Source organism: Pelobates fuscus, chromosome 6 (assembly GCF_036172605.1).
Source record: "Pelobates fuscus isolate aPelFus1 chromosome 6, aPelFus1.pri, whole genome shotgun sequence".
NCBI lineage: Eukaryota > Metazoa > Chordata > Amphibia > Anura > Pelobatidae > Pelobates > Pelobates fuscus.
In genome coordinates this window covers 187249386-187274143 of record NC_086322.1, presented here as the reverse complement: position 1 = coordinate 187274143, position 24758 = coordinate 187249386, and the positions used below count along the sequence as shown (strand labels likewise).

Below are 24758 nucleotides of genomic sequence, written 5' to 3'. Positions count from 1 at the left end.
CACAGCGTTTTCCCATTGGAAAGCGAAGATACATTGACTTTCTACGGCAATTCGGAGGCAAAAGAAGGCATCTTTGAGGTCTAAGACTGTAAAATAAGTAGCCCCGCCCGGAATTAAAGCAAGCAGGTTATATGGATTGGGTACAACTGGATGTATACTAACAACCGCATCATTGACTGCTCTCAAGTCCTGCACAGGTCGATACTCATCTGTACCGGGCTTTTGAACAGGCAGCAATGGGGTGTTCCAGGGGGAAGTACAGAATTTTAGGATACCATACCGTATGAACTTATCCAGATAAGATTGGATGTTCTTCTTAGCCTTCTGCGGGATGTGATATTGTCTTAGGCTCACTGGATAAACCCCAAGTTTTAGTTCGATTTTAATAGGTGGAATATTGCGGGCCAGTCCTGGTGGGTTGTTCTCTGCCCAAACTCCTGGTATGTTGAATAAGGATTCATCACTCCTAGGGTTTTGGCTAGTCAACGCTGTATAAAGTCGCCACTCTTCTTCCTTTGGTACGGATAATGTCATAATACCTGAAGGTCCATTAAACTTTAAGGATGTTGTTCCATTTGGTAGGAACGTAATCTGCGCTTGTAACTTAGATAGCATATCACGTCCCAGCAATTGGACTGGACATTCAGGCATATAAAGGAATTGATGTTTTACTACGTGGCCTCCCAATGTACAGAGTCGACTTTTAAGAACCGGTTTTGCAGCACTTCTTCCAGTTGCTCCTATTACAGTAATAGTTCTTCCAGATGGAGGAGCAACTAGGTCAGTCACCACCGAATGTTCAGCACCAGTGTCGATCATGAACGCACTCCTTTTTCCCCCTATTGATACATCGACCATAGGCTCCGCTCGACCAAGGGGGATGGAGCCCGGTCGGTATCAATAGTCCTCCATGACCGTGTCAGCCAATCCTACAAAGTCCCTACCTTCTCTATCGCGGGACCTTTGCGCTGCTGGAAAATACCTATCTTCCCTAACACTTCCTCTGTTCCCATTGCTCACTCTATTACCATTACTCCCTCCGGGGCCTCCTCTACCTCTCGCTCTGCCTCTAAAGTTTCCGTAACCTGTCCTGGGTTGGTCTCTCTCGTACTGCTCTCTTTGCGGACACTCGTTCCTCCAATGCCCTTCTTCCTTGCAGTACGCGCACTGATTCCTACTCAAAAGCTCCCTATTCCATCTACTATCGCCTCTATCTGGGCCCCGTCTATCTACGCCTGCGATCGCTACCGCTAGCATATCAGCCTTTTTACGCATCTTGCGCTCTTCCTCTTTCTTACTTTCTGTTTCCCTATTCATATACACTTTATTCGCTACCTCCATTAGTTGGGTGATAGACATACCTGCAAACCCTTCTAACTTCTGTAGCTTGCGCTTAATATCTCCGTAAGCTTGGCTGACAAAGGCGGAGTTCACCATTCGGGAATTATCTGCGTCTTCCGGATTAAAGGGGGTATACAAGCGGTGTGCCTCAAATAATCGGTCATAAAAGACACTGGGCGCTTCATCACTTTTCTGAATCACCTCAACTGTCTTCGACATGTTAATAGCTTTCTTTCCTCCGGCTTTCATGCCAGCAATTATAGCGTCTCTATAGGCTCTGAGTTGAACCATATCTGCACCATTTACATTCCAGTCGGGGTCGGTGTTAGGATAATGTGTTGCGGCCCATGCTGCTGGATTGGCTTGATTCAAAGCACGGGCTCTATCCTCTAGCGCTTTAATGGCCGCTTGATTAATCCTTGTCCTTTCCTCATTATTGAACAAAGTCATTAATAACTGCTGGCAATCAGCCCATGTCGGGTTATGTGTCTGAACTATCGAGGTGAACAGATCGGTCATAGCTTGTGGTTTCTCAGTGTACGAGTAATTGTGGGTCTTCCAATTCAAGAGATCGGTAGTCGTGAACGGGACATATACGAAGACTGGGTCAGCATGTGCCATTTGACCTGCGGCATCGATATAGGCTGACCCGGGATTCAGACGAAGAGGCATCTGATAATGTTTTAATTGTTGGGTACCGGTCAGTTGTTGGGTTAGTATGGGGCTACGTGGAGGGGCGTCAGTTAGAGGTTCCGGTCGGGGGGTAATAAAGCATGAGGATGTGGGAGCTTGGTTTTGGGAAAAGTTAGTAAATAGAACACTTCGAGCCGAGCTAGAAGAAGCTTGACCGGAAGTCTGAAGTGGCGCCAAATCAGGATATTCAGATCTAATGGGGGTTGGTTCTGGTTCCGGAAGGGGAGGTTTAATACGAGGAGGGGTGGATTCTGTACTGGAGGAGGAAGCGGAAGTGGATGGGGGCAATGGGGGAAGGGGTGCAGGACTTCCTGCATTCGCGTCACTTCCTCTTAAAGGAAAGTAAGGGGGCGGCAAAGGGATCTCGGACTCAGGGGGCGTGTCCAAAATAGGCCTAACACCAGTCCTAGTGGACAAACAAGTCCTAGCCACCATGAGGCGACATTGCTCCTCGTGGCATGTCTGAATCCATTTTGGCGAGTCATTTACGGCCTGTCTCCAACAATCAATATAAGGAAACTGCCCGTAAAGTTCAGGCCTACCCGATACAGCCACGTGTACGCGCTGTACCAGAGTTGGATCCAAACTGCCACGTGGCGGCCATGCCGCAACCAAAGTAGGCCACTCCCTAGTACACAAAGTGACCAAACGTACAGGAGACATTTTAACCCCAAAATCACATGTTTTGAATCAGTTTTTAAAATTCTTTACCATACAACCTAAGGGATCCGGAATCGTTGACTCCGACGCGCCCATACTTATCAATGGAACGTCGTTGACAACGAATACTATGCACACGTACTTTTCAACAGTCACACCCGTTTCCTCTGGCAACAGCACCACGTGGTACGGTTACCAAGTGAAACGTACACAATAACACAATAAACACTCAGGGAATTCCCGTACACACACAGCTGTTACACCAGTCACTAAATAATCAATATTATGCCCTTTGGCGAAACTATACAGTCACCCACGCTATAATTCTCTATATATGAATTACCCGTCTATAACACACCCCAGTAACATCGTCTTTTACAAATAGCGGTTACAGTACGGTTAGCATAGGTCAAAGCACAATTTAAGGTCACAATACAATTATTAGTGGTTATGGTGTTAAACATGCAATAGACGACAATGATTAGTACTTATATACAGTGTCAGTAAATATACAGGGTTATGGTACCGTGCACTATGATACAGCAACACACTATTAACACTCTCGCTAGACGGCTGAGCTCGCGCTATCTAACAAGATATACACTTTACTAAACAATCTTTAACACATTTACAATTCCCAACTAAACTATTGGCCAGTACCTTGAATGGACTACCTAAAACTATGTACACCCGTTTTGGTTAGCCACACTGCCCAAGCACCACATATAGCGAGCTAGAGGACCGAATTTACACAGGCGCCTCTTAGTCGATTACTATCAAAAATCTAGTGGGTTCCAAATTTACACGCCTTCCCACTTAGCCAAGATAGGTTGAGAGCTAGCGAACCGAATTTACACAGGCGCCGCTTAGTCTCCCGGTCCCTCCGACCTAGCGAACGTAATATACACCCTAGAACGCTAGTCTAGACAAGACACCGGTGTCCGGCTAGGGCTATTTACACCAGAACCCCGCCTGACTAACCAAATCAAACGGTCTGACTAAAGAGCGTTCGATTGAGCGGTGCGCCTTCGCTCCTTCCCTCCGACAGAGGGGGCAGATTCCATACACAATTCAAACCCCTTATGGGCCTACCGCACAATCGGTATACCCCTAGTGGGTCTGCCGTCTAAAACAGCAGTTGTCTTACCTCCTCGTTCCTGAACCTGAGTTCACACTCATCGACGGGGACACCCCAGCACTTCTTACGTAGAGGCCGATGATCTCCTGGACAACAGACCAGTGGCGCCGAGACGAAGGGAGGTCCACGCAGAAGTTCAGGGGTGCAGCCGTAGAGAACGTGGGCAAAGATAGACCGTCTCACGCCTCTGCCTCTCAGCTACCGTTGAACGATGAGCTTCCCGGCCAATGCACCAAATGATACCGGAGAAACTGACGGAAGCCAAGCACAGAGAGATGGACACAGGTTTCTTCAGGAAGGAAGAGATTCTTTATTGGAGCACCGATCGGGACTCAGAGGGACTAATGTCACCAAAATACAGCAAGTTCTGAGCCCCGGACAATAGTGCAGGCTCCTTATATAGGCACATAACTCCTCCCATATTAAGCTCCACCCGCACATTCTCTTGACCAATCAATACAAATAAGAATTAACTTCCTGCTTGACCGCATGGCCTGTCCAGCACAATGGAGGAGGGGAATACTACATCCTGTATTCTTGCACATGCTCCGTACACTACTGATCGTATCTTGCCTCGTGCAACCAACTGATCGATACGTCAGCATATGCACGTACACATGCCACGTGGTAATCTCGGCCTACTAAATTTATTTTTACCGAGATTCCACCACACTAACACTATAATGGTCCTTTAACATGGGATGAGGATATCTGGCTTCCAGTGGTCTCACCTTCAACCTTCATGTTTCCATCTACTGATTCATGCCTGCAATAGCACTTTGATAGGCTGAATTTGTTCAGCTTTCTTATTACCTCAAGCAGCACAAAGGGGATTGGATGCCAGGTACTCTTCTTTAGCATTAAAGCATTAAAAACAGTGTAATGCTGAATGCAGGGCAGCACCAGGATATTCCAGACACTATAAGCACTTCACTGAAATGTTGCATTTATGGTGCATACAGAATCCCTTTAATTGCAATTGCTGTCATGTTCAATGATACATCTCTGATTTTTAGAACTTTGATTCTGCAATCTTCCCATAGATCTCACTTTCTGTTTCTACTGCCACGTAGCCAAACTGTCTTCACTGTGTTACCAAGAATAGAAGAAGGCATGCTTACATTGGTAAATTATTGATGACTTAGTAGGACATGCTTTGACAAGCTCTTGCAAGGAATTACCTAATCTACTATCACAAAGTAACCTTGCAGAATGACTCACAAATGACAACTAATAAACTTTGACTTCTGTAAGCAGAAGTCTATTGCATAGAGCAAATCATAGGCATATAGGCAAAAAGGTACATGATATCATATATAAATACCCTAATTATCCAGAAATAAAAAAATAATTTGGCCTCCTAAGTAGCCAGCACACACAGTGTTATTTTTTGTTCTTTTAAATTAAATATTTTGTATTTATTAACATTAACAAAAATCCAATTATTCTCTTTAGCTTTCAGCTATTAGTTGGTAATATAAGTGCATGCCTCCCCAGTGCCCCTGTTTTTGAGGGACAGTCCCTATTTTGTGCTCACATCCTTCTATCTGTATTTTCTGTCCAATTGTCTCTTTCTTCTCGGAACTCCATACTGTATGTGTGTCTGAGTCTATTACAGAGCTCTATAGCAATAATTATCATAATAATGTACCAGTATCGTTAAACATAATTATCACAATAATGTACCAGTATCGTTAAACAAAACAAAAAACTTTATTTTTTTTAATCAGTCTGTTAATAAGAATTTAAACTATTTTGAGACCTTAGCAGTGAATTTACAGAAGGTCAAGCTTTCGAGTTTCTCTAAGTTTTTGTCCATTTTCCGAGTTCTCATATTTATTCATTTTATTATTTATTATCGCCATTTATATAGCGCCAAAAGATTCCGTAGCGCTTTACAATATTATGGGAGGGGGGATTTAACTATAAATATGACAATTACAAGAAAACTTACAGGAACAATAGCTTGAAGAGGACCCTGCTCAAACGAGCTTACAGTCTATAGGAGGTGGGGTATAAAACACATTAGCAGGGCCGTCTTTAACGCGGGGCAAACGGGGCAGCTGCCCCGGGCCCAGTTGCTCCTGGGGGGCCCAGAGCAGCTGCCCCGTGGGCCCCGCAATTTGTGCAGCCCCCCTTGGACCCGGCGGTGCGGCTGCACAGAGCCGCACCGGCCCGCACGCTGAGGAGCCTCCCCGGGTGGCTCATGAACTAAGGGCCACCCGGAGAGCATGTGTGAGCAGGGGCCCGGTCTGGCGCTGTGACGCTTAAACAGCGCGACCAGGCCCCTTCCTGTACCGGCTGGAGGAAGTGACGTCACTTCCTCCCGACGGAGAGCACAGCCGCGCGGGAGGAGAATGGCACGGAGGGGAGTTCCAGAGGAGAACTCCCATCTGCCTCAGCCTGCCACTGGACCCCAGGGAAACCACCCTCCAGGAAAAGGTAAGAACCTGGAGGGTGGCTAAATGTATGCTTGTGTGTAAGTATGTCTGTGTGTGTCAGTATGTCTGTCTGTGTATGTATGTATGTGTGTGTGTATGTCAGTAGGCCTGTGTGTGTCAGTATGTCTGTCTATGTATATGTCAGTATGCCTGTGTGTGTGTGTCAATACTTCTGTCAGTGTATGTGTCTGTGTGTGTGTCAGTATATCTGTCAGTGTATGTGTCTGTGTGTGTGTATGTCTGTCTGTATGTGTCTGTGTGTCAGTATATCTGTCAGTGTATGTGTCTGTGTGTGTATGTCTGTCTGTCTGTGTGTGTGTCAATACATCTGTCAGTGTGTATGTATGTCTGTGTGTGTGTATGTATGTCTGTGTGTGTGTGTGTGTGTCAGTATATCTGTCAGTGTATGTGCCTGTGTGTGTATGTATGTATGTCTGTGTGTGTGTCAGTATGTCTGCCAGTATATATTTGTGTGCCAGTGTATGTGTGTGTCAGTATGTATCTGTGAATGTTTTAATGTCTGTCTGTGTGTATGTGCAAGTACATCTGTCTATGTGTATGTCAGTATGCCTGTGTGTGTGTCAGTATGCCTGTGTGTGTGTCAGTATGCCTGTGTGTGTGCCAATACGTCTGTCAGTGTATGTGTCTGTGTGTGTCAGTATATGTGTCAGTATGTCTGCCAGTGTATGTGTCTGTGTGTGTATGTATGTCTGTGTGTGTGTGTGTCAGTATATATTTGTGTGTCAGTGTGTATCTGTGAATGTTTTAATGTCTGTCTGTGTCTGTATGTGCCAGTACGTCTGTCAGTGTGATTGCGCATTGGGCATAATTGGGGGGGAGGGATAGGAGGGGCAGGGCCCAGGGGGCCCAAGAAAATGCATTGCCCAGGGTCCTAATCATATTATAGACGGCCCTGCACATTAGGACAGAAAAAAGCAATCAAATAAGGTGAGAGTGAAGCAGAGCTGGAGGAGAGAGTAGAGTGCTGCCCTTTAGGAGAGAGCAAGAGATAGGTATGTAAGGTAGAGGTTACTCTGGGAGGCCATAAGCTTTCCTAAAGAGATGGGTTTTAAGGCACTTCTTAAGTGATTGGAAACTAGGGGAGAGTCTGATGGCAGTAGGCAGGCTTTTCCATAGGAAGGGAGCTGCCCGCGAGAAGTCCTACAAGCATGAGTTGGCTGTAAGGGTGCGAGCAGAGAACAGGAGAAGATCACGGGCAGAGCAGAGAGACTGATAAGGGGCATACCTATGGATCTGTGATGAGATATAAGAGGGGCTAGAATTGTTCAATGCTCTAGAGGTATGGGTTATTACTTTGAATTGACTCCTGTAGGATACAGAAAGCCAATGTAAAGACTTACAGAAGGGTGAGGTGTGAGAGGGCCGACTAGAGAGGAAAATCAGTCTGGCGGCAGCATTCATTAAGGACTGTAGCGGGGCAATACGGCTTCTGGGAAGACCAAATAGGAGAGGGCTGTAATAATCCATGTGGGAAGTTACTAGAGCATGGACAAGCTCCTTAGTAGCATCTTTTGTAAGAAAGGGGCGGATGCAGGCTTTGTTTTTAAGTTGGAATTTACAAGATTTGGCAACATACTGGATGTAAGGCTCAAAGGTAAGGCCAGAATCAAGTATGACGCCAAGAAAGCGCACTTGCAAGGATGGACTGACAAGGAGCTCAGTTTTAGAGAGATTGAGTTTCAGAAAGCGGGAGGACATCCAGTCAGAGATGGAAGAAAGGCAATCAGTGACACGTTGCAGGACGGCAGGAGAGAGGTCCAGGGAGGAGAGATATATCTGGGTGTCATCAGCGTACAGGTGGTAGTGGAATCCAAATGAGGTAATACGTTTTCCAAGAGAGGAATTATAAATATAAAATATAAGGGGGCCAAGAACAGACCCTTGGGGGACTCCAGCCGAGAAAGGACGAGGGGAGGAGGTATAATTAGAAAAGGAGACACTGAATGAGCATTGGGAGAGATAAGAGGAAAACCACAAGAGGACAGAGTCACAGAGACCGAGTGATTGAAGAGTTTGAAGAAGGAGAGTATGATCAACGGGTATCAGAGGCAGCAGAGAGGTCAAGGAGAATTAGCATGGAGTAGTGGCCTTTGGATTTAGCTGCAATTAGGTTGTTAGTAACTTTGATAAGAGCAGTCTCTGTTTTTGTGTAAATAAGATACATGTGTTTTGTTGTAAATTACATTTCAGCTTACAAAAATTGTTATTAAATGTTGGGAGGTATGTAAATGTGTTGACATATTTCAAATGTATACCTTTTTTTCAAGACTTTTTTATGTTTTTTTTTACAATCTCTGTTTTTTATAATTTAAGGAAGCCTGTTTCAAAAGATAAGATAATGTGGGTAAAGTTTATATTGTAGTGAAACATTGAGGTATGTAGCTACTTCAGTGACTTGAAACCTGAACTTGGGGAGAGGTAGAGATTTAAAAAGGTACTTTGAGTAACAGTTCACTGGGTGTTGTTCTCCGGGTTTTATACCAAATCATTTAGTAGTGATTTGATAAAAAAAAAAAAAGGAGACTTTTCCTGGGAAGCTGGGAGGAAGTGACTTGTACTTACTTCCTTACAGCACCACGGCATCACAGAGAGAAAGGGCCCGGTAACGCTAAAGGACCGTGGCGTTTGTTTACTGGGTCCCTGATCAAAGATGGCCATCGGGTGGCCCTAAGTGCCTGGGCTACTTGATGGGCCCTCTGAGCCAGTGGGCTCCGGTGCTGCTGCACCAGCCGCACCAACTGTAGCGCCACCACTGGTTGTGCATATGTGTAGCAGTGTGTATATGTTTGAGTGCATGCAATTTATGTATGTATGTTAGTGTGTATTTGTGTTCAGTCTAAGAAGCTAAAGCCATGCCCAGACCATGCTCCCTCAGACTGAATATAGTGACCCCATATTTCAGGAGCACCCATTCCAGAAAGCAAGCTGCAGACACCAGGCAGAAGGTAGGGAGGGGAATTTTAACAGGTAGGGGATGAAACCCAAACAGGCAGGTGCCTACTATTCCTGATGGGAGATCTGTCCCTGGGATTGGGAATCCAGCAGCATGTTGGCTTAACACTGTCAGTGTAAGGATTATTGGCACCCTATGACACTCTGATTTGTGGCTGGGACTGTCAACACAATGAGTGTTGTGCAAAACTGTTCACTCCTGTATGTAGAGGGCTAAGTCAGTGGATTATATCTTATGAGGAAAAATCAACGGGCACATGTAAGTCCCCTGCCCACTTACATTACATTGCATTGGTTCCTGCTTGTTATTGTGGGCTGTTATTGTGGGTCTGCAGGCCTAAAATTACTTACCGCTTTTATTATTAATAAAAAAAAAGTATAATTAATAAGAAATATAAAAAGCAGACTATCAAACATCTCCCAACCCTAATAGGTTTACTAAATGTCAACTTGACATGCACATCTCACACAGAATGTTTAAAGCATCTTATCCATGATGGCTTATTGTAGTGAGTGTGGGGGCTAGAGAGCTAGAGCTGCATTGAAGTTATTTTTTTTTAAAGTCTATAGCAAAATCGCTGTAAGAGAAATCTGCCCTACATGTCAAAGCTAATACTTACATCTGAAAAGAGACATATGTCCATCAAGTTCAGCCTTTCTCACATCTGTTTTTTTTTTTCAATGTATTTTATTTGTCAGCTTTTATACATAAAAAACACATAACATCCGCGATGGCGGAGGGGGTACAGAAAAGAAAAGGGGAAGGGAGGGGGGGACAACGGTATATATCATATCGATTTTTGTATAGAGGTAGATTCAAACATCTCACACAATTAAATTTTTTGTTACATTTGTCCTTTTAACATATATGAATCAAAACATATAACATTTTATTTGTTAACGTCCACATAACTTTACATGCATTAACTGTGACGCATTCAGTCCTAACTAGGTGTTAGGGGGGGAGGAGGCAGAGGGGGTGAGGATGGGGGTAGCAGCATCTTTCACGCTTGTAACCTCTGTGACATCTATGGGGTCGTTAATATCCTTGGTAGCCTTAGCGGTCCTAGGTCTTATTAATGTTGTTAAATGTTGATGGATATTGTATGAGGGTGTTAAATATTATTGTACTTTTGTTTATTTGTTTCATTTTTTTTTTTTTTCCCTCAGTTTTTTCTCAGTTTTGTGTTTCTCCATGTCTGTATTCCACCCATCTTTGCCAGTGTGTTGCATGTTTGGTTTGTTTATCTGTTAGTCGGCTTGCCATGCATTCATATGCGTAAGTTGATTCTAGTCTACTCAGAATCTCTGGTAAAGTGGGCGCCTGTGTGGACTTCCATTTATGGGCTATTGCTGTTTTGGCTGCTATCAGGCAATGGATTGCTAGAAATAGTTCATCTTCAGGGGGGGTGTCTGTGAAGATGTGGAGCAAAAAGCACTCAGGGCTCGTTTGTATCTTGATCCCTAGATTATTGTTTAGAAGCGACGCTATGTCGCTCCACATTGTGGTGATTTGTGGGCATGTCCAGAAAATGTGGTAGAGGGTGCCTTCCTGAGTTTGACATCTCCAACATACATTGTTTGTCCCAGGGTAGATATGGGCTAGCTTGGTGGGAACCAAGTACCAACGCATAATTAATTTGCAGTAAGATTCCCAGTGTGTAAGGCTATGGGTAGCCTGCTTTGTTTTCTTTTGGGCACGGTTCCATATTTCTATCGAAAAACATTTACCCATATCTAGTTCCCATTTAGTCATATAAGGTGGCTTGAATTGCGCGTCCTGGAAAAGCAGTGTGTTGTAACATAGAGACAGAGCTCTAGTTTTTGGCAATTTTCCCATGCATTTTTGGATGAACGGCGACAGCTGTGCGGGCTCCTCAAGCCGCAGTCCGCACTCCTGCGCTATATTCCTAACTCGCAGGTAGGGGAACAGTTCTCGTGGCGGTAGGTGATATTCCTTAGCTAATTCAGGGAATGGTTTAATACCTTGGGGGGACAATAGTGAGCGCACAGATTTAATTCCCTGTCGTAGCCACGATTCCAATTGGAGGTTAGTCGTTCGTGCCGATAAAGCCCGCAGCGGTGCCGCCAGGAGCAAGTCATTTTGTTGTAGGAATAGTGGGGTAGTCTGTTTCCAAGTGCGGAGCAGCGTCTCTGTGGTTGGTAGAGGGGGCTTCGGCCTGGGGAGCCGGGCTCCCGTCCAAAGAGTGAGCGGGACCGTGCTATTAGGCATGCACGCATTTTCCAGCGCCAGCCACACCGGAGGAGACGCTCGCTCAAGAACTGCAATGCCCTGCGCCAGTATGGATGCTTTATAATATAATTTTACGTTGGGAATGCCCAATCCGCCCTTTGTGTATGGACGCCACATCGACTTTTGTGCTATCCTCGGCGGTTTTCGTTTCCAGATGTGTGCGTTTATTATGGCTTGGAATTTCTGTAAGATAGGGTTGGGGATTGTGATAGGAAGGGTGCGAAAGAGGTATAGTATGTGTGGTAATATCATCATTTTTATGGTGTGAATGCGCCCCAACCATGAGATCTCTTTATCCTCCCACTGTTTAAGCTGTTGCTCTAATCTATTGACAAGCGGTAGGTGGTTTTCTCTGATTATCGCTGAGTGCGAGGCTGGCAGTTTAATGCCCAGGTATGAAATGGAGGTTGTTCGCCAATCGAAATGATAGATCGATTTCAATTGATTGAGGGTGGAGGATGGAATCCCCATTGCTAGCGCCTGTGTCTTTTTAGCGTTGTTCTTATAATAAGACAACTTTCCGTATCTGTTTAGTAATGTCAGCAAGGTTGGTAACGTGGTTTCCGGGTGTGTTAAAAATAGGAGGACATCGTCCGCAAAAAGGGCTATCTTTTGGACCCCTATCGGCGTGTCTAGTCCTCTGACTGCAAATTTATTTTTTATGTGTCTAATCAGGGGTTCCATACACAAAATAAAAATTAAGGGGGATAGAGGGCATCCTTGTCTGACGCCATTGGTAATATGGAAGGAGCGAGACAGGAAGCCAGAATTAAATATTTTAGCTGCAGGAGTGGAGTATAGAACCATAATACAGTTCAGGAATTCCTTGGGAATGCCCATGTGCAGCAGTACCGCCTGCATATATTTCCAATTTAAGCGATCGAACGCTTTTTCTGCATCCAACGCTAAAAGTATGCCCTTTTGATTGGTGGATTGGGCCCAGGAAATTAAATTTAAGAAGTGGCGTGTGTTGTCCCCTGGTTGCCTGTTCGGGACAAACCCTGCTTGTTCAGGGGAGACTAAATCTGGTAAGATGGGTTGCAGGCGCATAGCCAACAGTTTGGCGTATAATTTTAAGTCCGCATTGAGGAGCGAGATTGGTCTTAGGTTGGCACATTCGGTAGGGGGTTTTCCAGGTTTAGGGAGCGTAACTATATGAGCTAGCAGCATCTCCTCCGGTATGGACCCTGACCCCCGAAAAAAATTGAAAAGATTTGTAAGGTACGGTGTCAGAAGGGGTTCGAATGTTGTGTAAAAACAATTGGGGAAGCCGTCCGGGCCAGGGGCTTTGTGTTTGGGAAGCTTGCGAATCGCGGTTCGCACCTCATCTTCAGTGAAAGTGGCCGTCAATTTGGATCTGTGGTATGCAGTCAGTTGTGGGAGGTTGGCCTCTTGTAAGTAGGTCTCTATTTCTAACTCTTGTGGCTGGTGGAGGTTGTCGTCCAATGTGAGATTGTACAATTTATTATAGAAGGATGCTAGTTCATCTACTATGTTTTGTGGGTTAAATAATTTTGCACCAGTAGCTGATGTTATATACGGGAGTTTGGATTGGATATATTGGGATTTTAGACGTCTTGCAAGCATTTTGCCTGCTTTGTTTCCTTGCATATAGTGGGAGAGTTTCAGTTTTCGTAAGTGTCGTTCTACGGTCAGTATCGACAGCGCGTGTAACTCGCCTCTTGTCTTTTCAATTTGTCGAGAGAGTAGTTTTGTTGGCCTGAGTTTGTTGTCTTTGTCTAGTGTTTTGAGACGTGTGAGTAGTGTTTCACGGTCGGTGAATATCTTTCGCTTTTTTATCGAACCCGCTTGGATTAGGAGACCACGTACTACAGCTTTGAGGGCCAGCCATTTAGTATCGATACGCGAGGGGTCATTCACGTGGTTTTCGTGAAACATTTTGATGCATGTACGAAGATTTGCGGCGGTATCGCCATCGGCTATGAGAGATTCGTTCAGGCGCCATGTACCCCGCCCTCGTGCCGGGTACATGGCCCTAAACGTGACAGTTATTGGCGCGTGATCGGACCAAGTTCTCTCCCCTATGTGTACTGTCGCAAGATTCGCGAGGGATCTCTTGTCTACCCAACACATATCTATACGGGAGTATGTATAGTGTACCTGTGAGAAATAGGTGTAGTTTTTCTCCTCTGGGTATAGGGTGCGCCAAGTGTCGTATATGTCATTCTCGTGTAATAGCGTGCTAAGGTTGTAGCTCATAGTAACAGCCTGTTGAAGTGGGCGTTTATCTCCTAGCCTTTTGATGTCTAGGTCTGGATCTAGTGTGCAGTTGAAGTCCCCACAGATGATAGTGTGGCCCACCCGCAATTTGTTTATCTTGTTTAGTGATTTCTTTATAAAAGAGGTTGGGGAGTTGTTAGGTGCGTAGATGGAAGCAATCGTGAGTTGCATACCGTTCAGTGTGCCTGCCACGATGAGGAGCCTTCCTTGTGCATCTGCGTGGATGGTATTTAGTTGGAAAACCCAGTCAGTGTGGAACAGTATGGCTACGCCTTTGGTTTTGTTAGGCGAAAGAGCATGGTATACTTGGGGATATTTGGGGGGTAGGAAGGTAGGAGGCTTTTTTATGCACATATGTGTTTCTTGGAGGCAAACTATCGCCGCCTTGGATTGATGTAAATCTTTGATTACTGCATTTCTTTTGTATGGACTGTTGAGGCCGTTTACATTCAGAGATAAGCATTTAAACTGGCATGCCATTAGTGGCGTGTTTTTGGGTTGGGATGCTTATTAGAGGTAGATCTGTCGCCCCACATGAATGCGGACTTCCGGAGGTTTAACCAGACATTGGACAGTTGAAGGTGGTGTGGTGCCCGGCAGGGCCCTTTAGGTGTACAGGAGGACGCTGCTATCGGGATAGGGGTTGGGAGTGGGGGACGAACAAGGGGAGAACAGAAAAGAATGAAAATAGGTATATACAATTTCTCTCGAGCCCGAGAGAGTAGCAAGGGATACAATGGGGAGACTTCCCACTCCTCGTCCATTGAAGATCCCGTCTGGGGGTCGTGCGGAGCGGATCCGCACCTGGGCCATATGGTTATTGATTGTCCGCGTATCGATAGTTTCTAACTGGGGGGAGCGAACTTGCGGACAGCAGCCTTCTAACACTCCGCATTTTTCACATTGTGGGCCGTGGACTGGTTATCGAAAAAGTGTCACACAAGGGACCCTGGAAGTTTTGGTAGTATATCGTATGTAGTTTGTTACTTAGGTGTTATTAAATAGTAGTTTCTATGTTCTTATATTAATTTTGTTATCATTTATATATTTTTTTTTTTTTTTTTTTAGTTAATATTAATTAGTTTTTCCTTTTTTTTTTTTATTTATTTATTTATTTTTTTTTTTTTTCTTTTATTTTTTTTATTCTTATTCTTCCTCCCGCACTCTATCCATTCGGGGGGGGATATGTGATATTTACAACTATGTGTAGCAACCTGAGCTGGAGTGGTAGTTGAATGAACATGACGAACATAAGTAGAAGTTTACAGACATCTAGAGCAGATGATGTTAGGCTGTACCGTATCGTCGTTGGCATTGTGAGCGAGGGATAGGACATTGGTGCAGCGTAGTCTAGGTAGGTAAGTGGATTTAAGTTTAAACAGATAGGTAGATTTAAACACTGCAATGACACTTATTATTACTTTGTATGCTTTGTGAACATTCCACTCGCGGTATTGCTTAACGCTTAGGGTAATACGGTCATGAGGTAAATATGAACATTGGAGTGTTACGAGTACAAAATCTTAACTCTAAACCTAATAAATGTGAGTTTATTTTTCTTTTTTTTTTTTTTTTTTTTTTCGTAAATAGTTTTGGTCTACCTGCGTTCTGCTGTGTCAGGAGGGGGTCATGAGATGTTTAGGAGCATAATGTATTAACTTAAGCTAAAATATGCTAGTTTGATGAACTATGGCAAGCATAATTGATTGGTCTCCAGCATCTTAGTGATGCCACAGTTATCGACCGTTAGCAAACAGCAGTGTGCATTAGAGACACATCTCCCTTTCAGCGGAATCTAAACATTTAGGTAGGGGCACATAGGTTTAAGGCCCTTAATGTAGTTTCGCAATGACAGTTTAACCACAACATCATTTAACAGAAAGAGTATGACAGTCATATGGTAGTTGCGAACAGTGGGCCCAAACACATATAACTTTAAAAAATAAAAGGTGCGTTTTTTTTTTTGTTTTTTTTTCTGATTGTTTGTCTTTATTTTTATTTTTTTTCTATGTTTGATGCTTAATCTACTATATTAATACTTTTATATAAATACCACTCCAGTCGTATGTAGTTGTCTGTTGTTTCCACCTCAGCAGAGCAGGAATGGAGAGGGAGCATAGAACCACAGGAACAGTTCGTGTGAGTCCGTATGATGATCCGGTTGTATACAGTCTGTTAAGTAGGTAACTTGCAGAGTTGTGAGATTGCTGGTGGCAACGAAATCAGAAGGCCGCTGTCTTCATGTCTCCTCTAGCGGGGTGTAGGACCCACCATCTGCCAGTCCGGGCGGATCGTCGACGGTGAGGGTGTTGTAGCCGCAGGGGTGGAGGCATGACCCTGTGCATTCCAGAGGCCCCATTTCGTGAGCGTGGCCAGACCTCCTATTGGGTCTTCTATGATATGGAGCTTGTTGTTTCTCCACACCATGAGTTTGGTGGGGAAGCCCCATCTGTAAGCCTGGTCGTGGTTGCGTAAAGTTTTAGTAATAGTGGAGAATTCCTTTCTCCGCGCCATCGTTAGTGCCGATAAGTCGGCGAATATCGAGATGTGGGTGAACGGTTCCGGTAACGCCGGTTTTGATCGGGCCGCTTTTAGTAGTGCCTCTTTAGCTCGAAAGTAGTGGAAGCGAGCTATAATATCTCGTGGCACTTCTGCAGCAAATCTGGGCGGTTTCGGGATGCGGTGGGCTCTATCAAGTTCCCAAGTAGTGCCTTGTAAGTCTTGCACTAGAGTGGAGCATAGATTTTTAATGTAGGCAGGGATCTGCTCTGGTGTAATGGACTCTGGAACCCCTCGGAATCGTACATTGTTCCGGCGGGAACGATCTTCCATGTCTGCCATCTTCTGCCATAGCTTAGTGTTGTCCTCTTCTAGCTTCTGCATTTTGCCCGCTAGTGTGTTGTGAGCTGAGCATAGATCGTCAGTTTTTCTTTCGACCTGGTCTGTGCGGTCTCCTAGTTCCTCTAATTCCTGGTGGATGCCAGATATGGCGGTTGTGAAGTCGTCCTTAATGGTAGCCCTCAGGTCCATAAGCATGAGTCTCAGGTAATCCTTGGTTATGGGATCATCATCAACTGCTTTCTGCAGTGGCGCCTCGAGGTTGTTGTCAGTCTCAGGAGACTGGGCTCTGCTTGCGGCGCCATCTTGGGCCTGCTTCTGGCGGTCTTTTTTGTGCGTCCGGACCGAGTCCGTTAGTTTTGTTTGCTTGGAGGGTGACATGATATTCCTCCTATTGTTCCCACTTGATTTTGGGTTTGAGGGGGTTGGTGAAGTATCGGTTAGTTGCTTTTTTGGCCCAGGCTGATACGGAGCTCCTACTCCATGCGACCGTCCGTGCCGGAAGTTGGACACGCCCCCTATCTTCTCACATCTGTTTTTGATGTTACTCCAAATAAAGAAAGATAACCCAGTTTTATCCAGTCGCTTTTTAAACATCTGTAGAGACTCTGATAAAACCACTTCTTCAATCAGGGAATTCCACATCCTTTTTGTCCTTACTGTAAAACACAATTTCCTTTGCCTTGGACTAAATCTCCTTTCTTCCTGTCTAAATCTGTGACCTCATGTTCTCTGCATAGTTCTGTTCATGAATTGGTTTGTATGGGCCCTGCATATATTTGTATAATGCCCTCTGAGGCACTGTTTTTCTAAACTAAACAGAGATAAATGTGTTAACCTTTCTTCGTAACTAAAATGCTCCATTCCTTTTATTAATTTTGTGGCCCACCTCTGAGCTTTTCCTAGTGCCATAATATCCTTCTTTAAAACAGATGCCCAAAATTGCACAGAATATTCAATATGTGGTATTTATTACAATTGATTTATAAAGAGACAACATTAGATTTTCACTCAGAGAATGAAATCCCCCTTTATTTATGACAATATTTTACTGGCCGTGGCAAATGCTGATTGACATTGCACATTGTTGCCTAGTTTGTTGTCTATAAAAATACGCAAATCCTTCTTGTGTGTTATCTCAAATTCACTACTGTTTAGGGTGTAAGTTGCATGTAAACTCTTAACCTCGAAGTTAATAATTTAGCATCTTATCTACATTAAATTTAATTTGCCATTTGAGTGCTCAGTCGCCCAAACTATCTAAATCATTCTGCAGAGAAGTAGTATCCTGCTCACATTACTTTACAGAGTTTTGTATAATTTGCAAACATTAAAACATGACTTTCAATGCCTATTTTGAGATTATTTATAAATATGTTAAATAAAAGTGATCCCTGAAGGACACCACTTGCCACTTTTGTCTAGCATGAAAATTTACCACTCACTCATGACAACTCTCTGTACTCTAACCAATGTAACCAATTTTCTACCCAAGAACAGAAATTTTCTTCTAGGTCTTTTTCTTTTAGTTTGAACATTAACCTCTTGTGTCGAACAGTATTGAACGCTTTGGCAAAATCAAAGTAGATCACATCTACTGCACCACCCTGATCTATACTTCTACTTACTGCTTCACAGAATGCAATTAAGTTAGTTTGACATGACCTGTGTTTCATAAAACCATGCTCATTTTTGCTAATAGCAATTTATTTCCTAGTGAGCTCCTAAATATTATCCCTTACCAACCCTTTAAATACTTTCCCAGACACAGAAGTTAAGCTCATAGATCTATAATTTCAAGGTGAAAATGTTGAACTCTTTTTGAATATAGGAACCACATTTGTATTCCTCTAATCCTCTGGTACAATTCCTGAAAGTTTAAAAATTGAGGTACACTTATTTACACACTTAGCTCCTAAAGTACTCATGGGTGAGTAGTGTCAGACACCAGAGTTTTGTTTATATTAACTTTCTTTAGTTGCTGTAACACCTTGCCTTGAGTCATCCAATCACAATTTTTCTGCAACTTATCATTTGCATATCTCTTACCATAGAGTCCCCCATAATACATACTGAGGAAAAATAGTTATTTAAAATTACTGTCTTTTCCTGGTTTACATTAATCTCTATTTTCTGTTTACCTACACTTTTATTTTTTGTTTTCTCATTTTCTAGTTTAGCCAATCTAAACACCACTTCATTTTTCATGCATTATTGTCTCCATTATATCTTATATAATATATATAGGATGCCTCTGATTTATCGGACTTAATTGCTATAAATTCTCTTTTCTTATTTTTAATTTCTTGGTTTACCTTCCCACTAAGCCACATTGGTGTCAATTTGTTTCTTTTACATTTATTAGCCAATGGTACATACTGAGAAGTGTGCCTTTCTAATATTAATTTAAAGATATTCCTATTTATCCCCAGTGATTTTTCACTAACGAGATGATGCCAGTAAATATGTTGTAAAACTGTTTTTAACTTATTGATATTGGTCTTTTACAATGTTGTATATATATATATATATATATATATATATATATATATATATATATATATATATATATATATATATATATATATATATATATATATATATACAAAATACCCCTGCACTCCAACTAAAAAAAGAAAAATAGTACCTTGTGCTCTGGTGGCTTAATCATAAACAAAGTGAAAATACCGGCACTCAAGGTTTTCCAGAAGATAACTTCTCCATTTATTGCGGAAGAAAAATTTGACGTTTCAGCTCCACTGGTGTCCTGATGAAAGCTCCACAGTGGAGCTGAAACGTCGAATTTTTCTTCCGCAATAAATGGAGAAGTTATCTTTTGGAAAACCTTGAGTGCCGGTATTTTCACTTTGTTTATATATATATGTGCAGAGACGAGCTACAAAATTGATCAAAGGAATGGAGCATTTTAGTTATGAAGAAAGGTTAAAACAATTAAATCTCTTTAGTTTGGAAAAACGGCGCTTCAGAGGGGATATGATAACAGGAGATTTAGTCTAAGGCAAAGAAAAGGTCTTTTACAGTAACAACTAGAAGGATGTGGAATTATCTTCCCGAAGAGGTGGTTTTATCAGAGTCCATACAGATGTTTAAACAAAAATTGGATAAATACTTGCAAAAACATAACATACGGGGATATAATTTCTAATAAGTGAGGCAATAGTTGTTTGACCCAAGGAGACATCTGACTGCTATTTTGGGGTCAAGAAGGAATTTTTTCCTAGTTTGTTGCAAAATATGAAGCGCTTCAGACTAGGTGTTTTACCTTCTTTTGGATCAACAGCAAAAACATATGTGAGGAAGGCTGAACTTAATGGACGCAAGTCTCTTTTCAGCTATGAAAATATGTAACGTGTGCATTTGTTTTTCAAGTTTATTTCAAAAGACACCATATTGTGATTACTACTTCCCAAGCTCCTTTACATAGGAAGCATGAACTTTGTTGAGAGGCTTCCTGTGGTGACTGTGCAGTGCCAAATTAGGTGGCAGTGATTCCTAGCACCATAACCACTACACAACACTGCAAGGATATGATCTTGGTGTGTCTTAAAAATTGACTCACAAGGCACATTTATAGAATGACCAATTCTTCCTAGTTTAGTTTGACCTACTAATATCTCATTGTAGATGTGTTTGTGGTTTCTACAAGTCTTGGAAGCTTATATTTTATCAATGTGCTTATAAGACTTTTTGTAGATATGAGTTTCAATATGTGTCTTCCTCTTATTGGCTGTGTGTGACCTTTATACACATTTCATTAGTTTATTAGTCTAGTGATAGCAAGTCACTGGGGTTTTGTTGAACATTGATCTATGAAAATCTAATTAAACATCAGCTGTTTAACTTTTGCTCTAGAAATGTGCTAACATTACAAGTGGATAAAGGATATCTAGACTCTGAGTACCAGAGCAGCATGTTGAACACTTAATTCCTAGTGATTTGTTTTTAACCTGATATTTTCAGAAAATAGAGTGTCATAATACTAACAGTATTTTAACATGAAATTTTATAATGGGGTTCATCATTAGAACATGGGCATCAACAGATGGTCAGGTGCAACTGACTGTAGTTCTCCTTAGAACTTATTAAAAAAAAAAAAAATTATCTAAGCAAATAATTAAATTTTCTTCTTTATATAGCGCCAACAAATTCCACAGCGCTGTACAATAGGTGGACTAACAAGCACGTAATTTTAACCGGACGAGTTGGACACACAGGAACAGAGGGGTTGAGGGCCCTGCTTAATGAGCTTATGTGCTAGAAGAGCAGTTCAAACTAGGGAAATGTACAGTCTTAATAGTGGTGATATAATGACAACTGCATCACATGTTTTGTAATGTTTCTAGAGGTTGCATTCCCCATTGGAAATATTCATATATGGATGTTACTACTCTGTTATACAGAAAACAGTTTTGTAGAATTCCTTGACACACGGTAGCTATTTTGCTGAGTTAAAGCAAACACTTGATTTGTAAAAGCAATCAATTCAGTCAAAACTGCACTTTTCAATTATATGGCAAAAACCTTTTTCTTAAAGTGACACTATAGTTACCAAAACAACTTTAGCTTAATGATGCAGTTTTGATGTATTGATCTTGGCTCTGCAGCCTCACTACTCAATTCTCTCCCATTTAGGAGTTAAATCACTATTGTTTCTGTTTGTGCTGGCCTAGCCACACCTTCTCGGTCTGTGACTTACATAGCCTGTATGAAAAAAAATGGTTTCATTTTCAATTAGATGTAAGCTTACGCCATAAGTTTTTATCTCCTACTCTGTAAATTGAACATAGAGGAGGCTCCTGCAGGGTCTTGAAGGCTGTTAACAGAGCAGGAGATAAGACATTTAAGTTGAATGTGCAATACAGGAAGTGTAAGCATTAGATGACTCTTTACAGAAAGTGTTTAGGAAGGCTGTGCAAGTCACATGCTGGGAGGTGTGACTAGGTCTGCATAAACAAAGTGATCTAATTCATAAATGGCAGAGAATTGAGCAGTGAGACTGCAGGGGCATGATCTACACTCCAAAACTGCTTCATTAAAGGGAAACTCCAGTGCCAGGAAAACGATCCGTTTTCCTGGCACTGGAGGGTCCCTCTCCCCCCCACCCCCCAATCCCCAGTTGCTGAAGGGGTGAAAACCCCTTCAGTGACTTACCAGAGGCAGCGACAGGTCCCACGACGCTGCTTCCTCCTCCCCCGCCGCTCCTCCTTCTGCTTACGTCGGGCGGTGGGCGAGACTGATCTCGCCCGCCGGCCGAGGAGACCTAATGCGCATGCGCGGCAATGCCGCACATGCGCATTAGCGCACCCCATAGGAAAGCATTGAAAATGAATTTCAATGCTTCCCTATGGGGAATAGAGCGACGCTGGAGGTCCTCACACAGCGTGAGGATGTCCAGTGATGCTCTAGCACAGAAAACCTGTGCTATAGAGCAGGAAGTGTCCTCTAGTGGCTGTCTAACAGGAGGACTTAACCCTGCAAGGTAATTATTGCAGTTTAAAAAAAAACTGCAATAATTACACTTGCAGGGTTAAGGGTAGTGGGAGTTGGCACCCAGACCACTCCAATGAGCAGAAGTGGTCTGGGTGCCTGGAGTGTCCCTTTAACCCCTTAAGGACACATGACGTGTGTGACACGTCATTATTCCATTTTATTCCAGAAGTTTGGTCCTTAAGGGGTTAAGCTAAAGTTGTTTTGTGCTGATAATGTGTCTCATTAAGCCCTAAGTGACTACAGACCAATTATACTTTTGCTTCTCAATGTTCAAACTAGCATTGACAAACATTATTTAGCTACCGTATATTCTTCATAAAAAAATAAAATAAATAATAATACATTATTTTTGCATATTGAGCATTTCTGAAAAAATTGAATATATATTGTAGTATATATTATATGTAGAGATGTCCCGAATAGTTCGCCAATAGTTCGCCAGCGAATAGTTCCCGGCGAACATAGCTTGCGATGTTCGGTCCGCCCCCTATTCGTCATCATTGAGTAAACTTTGACCCTGTACCTCACAGTCAGCAGACACATTCCAGCCAATCAGCAGCAGACCCTCCCTCCCAGACCCTCCCACCTCCTGGACAGCATCCATTTTAGATTCATTCGGAAGCTGCATTCTTTTTTTACTTTTTTTTTTACAGAACGTGCGTATATCATGGCTAGTTGCACTGAGGGTATGAGTATATAGCAGTACATTGTTGTGAAAGATGGCTGTCATGTTTAGGGTGTAGCTTGCACGTTATACACTGTGTATTTATATCAGCAGCTCCACCACTAGTTATAAATCAAGTGTTAGTCGCCCCATGAGATGAGACTAGTGACATAATACATGAACAGTTAAGGTAAAGGCATGTAAGGAACTACGACAATAAACTCTTTAGGAGGTGAAATAATGACATGTTTAAACGCTTGCTACTTTACGATTAGTTAATGTGCATAGAGCAGTTCATGTAATCAAAGGCATGGTGTGGAGGATCGGCTATAGTGGGACATGCTTGGCAGGCTGCTGTTTACTGCTTGTGCTCATCCGATCCCTTCTGGGCACCAGGTGCAGACCCTGAGAGTCCCTGATACCTGAAACAACAAAGGCAAGTCTCTGGCTGAGTGCCAGGTTCGTGGCTTGAGGTGGTGGAAGCTTGTTTTGTCGGGTGGTTGGATCTGTCCATGTGGTGCTTCACGTCCGGTGCGGGATTGTGGTGGCTTAAGGTGGAGGCGAGTGCTTGACGTGGGGCAGGCTCTGCATTTCTCTTTGTGCCTCCGGTCCCGTCTTCGATGCCTTTTGCGTTGGTGGATTTTAATGGGGACTGCTTCGCTTAGCTGTGGTGGAGCTTGTTGGGGCTTCCTGCTTGTTATTTGCTTCCAAAATTGATTAAAGTGTCTGTCCAGCTTAGACTCAATATCCTGCCATGCTTTGCTGGTACCAGGAGGACACGTGTCTGCCGCCATATTGGGAGAGTCGCAGATGAGTATGTCAGCCTGGGTGGCTGTGCTCTGTGCGTCCATTAGCTCCAGACAGCCTCTCAGGGGTGGACTGGGATATCCCCCACCGGTCCGAGGGGGGGGGGGGGGGTAACGGAGCTCCTGCCGGGAAGTAGCTGGGCATCCCAGGATCGGGAGATCGCCCGCCTCTCCCGCCCGGTGAGCACCAGGCCACACTTGCCACGCGGAGGTAAGTAAGACTCTGTCGAGTTGCTGACCGCTATTAAGCATGTCGGGTTGGTCAGGTAGGAGCAACATTGCTGGGTCATCCCCTTCTGGGGTGAAATTCGCTTGTTGATAGCTGCTTAAAGTGAGATATTGAGGGACCTCACATGAAGTGCGTCTTTCCTCCATGACAGCTAGGCCCCGCCCCCGAAGCTGCATTCTTAGTGAGAGGAGAGACAGTGTAGCTGCTGATGATTTAATAGGGAAATCAATAGCTAGGCTAGTGTATTCAGTGTCCACTACATTCCTGAAGGACTCATCTGATCTCTGCTGTAAGGACAGCACCCCAAAAAGCCCTAGAACATCAGTCTGCTTTTTTTTTTCCCTGTGCAATCTAATTGCAGTTGCCTGCCTGCCAGTGTGTGTGTCAGGCTCACAGTGTATACTGTTCCCACTTGCCCAGTGCCACCACTCATATCTGATGTCACAATAGCTTGCATTTAAAAAAAACAAAAAAAACTTTTTGGACTGTAATATAATAGCAGTCAGTTTCCTTCACACGTGTGCGTTTCAGGGCCTGCCAGGGCACAGTGTCACACCAGTGCAACTCATATCTGGTGTAACAGTAGTGTACATTTAAAAAAAATAAAAAAATTTTTTGACTGTAATAGATTGAATAGCAGTTAGTTGTCTGCAAGCGTGTGTGTCAGGCCTACAGCGTCTACTCTGCCAACAACTGCCAGTGCACAGTGCCACTCATATCTGTTGTCACAGTAGCTTGCACGCATAGTACCACTAAACGAAAAAAAAAATGACAGGCAGAGGCAGGCCACCCCACAGTCATGGTCGTGGTGCTGTGATTCCCTTTGGCCCTAGAATAATGCCCAGTGTTCAGAGGCCACGTACCCTGAACTCGAAAAGTTCTGAGGACATAGTTGACTGGCTAACACAGGACACCCAATCTTCTACAGCTTCTGCTCGGAACCTTGACGCACCATCCTCCTCCAGCTTA

The 24758-nt window shown here is 43.4% G+C and overlaps 2 protein-coding genes across 2 annotated transcripts in view; one reads left to right on the top strand and one right to left on the bottom strand.

Annotated features, from left to right (window-relative positions):
• MTTP (microsomal triglyceride transfer protein) overlaps positions 1-24758 on the top strand; it is a 113951-nt gene that overhangs the window by 47022 nt on the left and 42171 nt on the right. The gene's annotated exons all lie outside the window — the stretch shown is intronic.
• The window catches only part of TRMT10A (tRNA methyltransferase 10A), a 158528-nt gene that overhangs the window by 104612 nt on the left and 29158 nt on the right, over positions 1-24758 (bottom strand). The window lies entirely within an intron of this gene.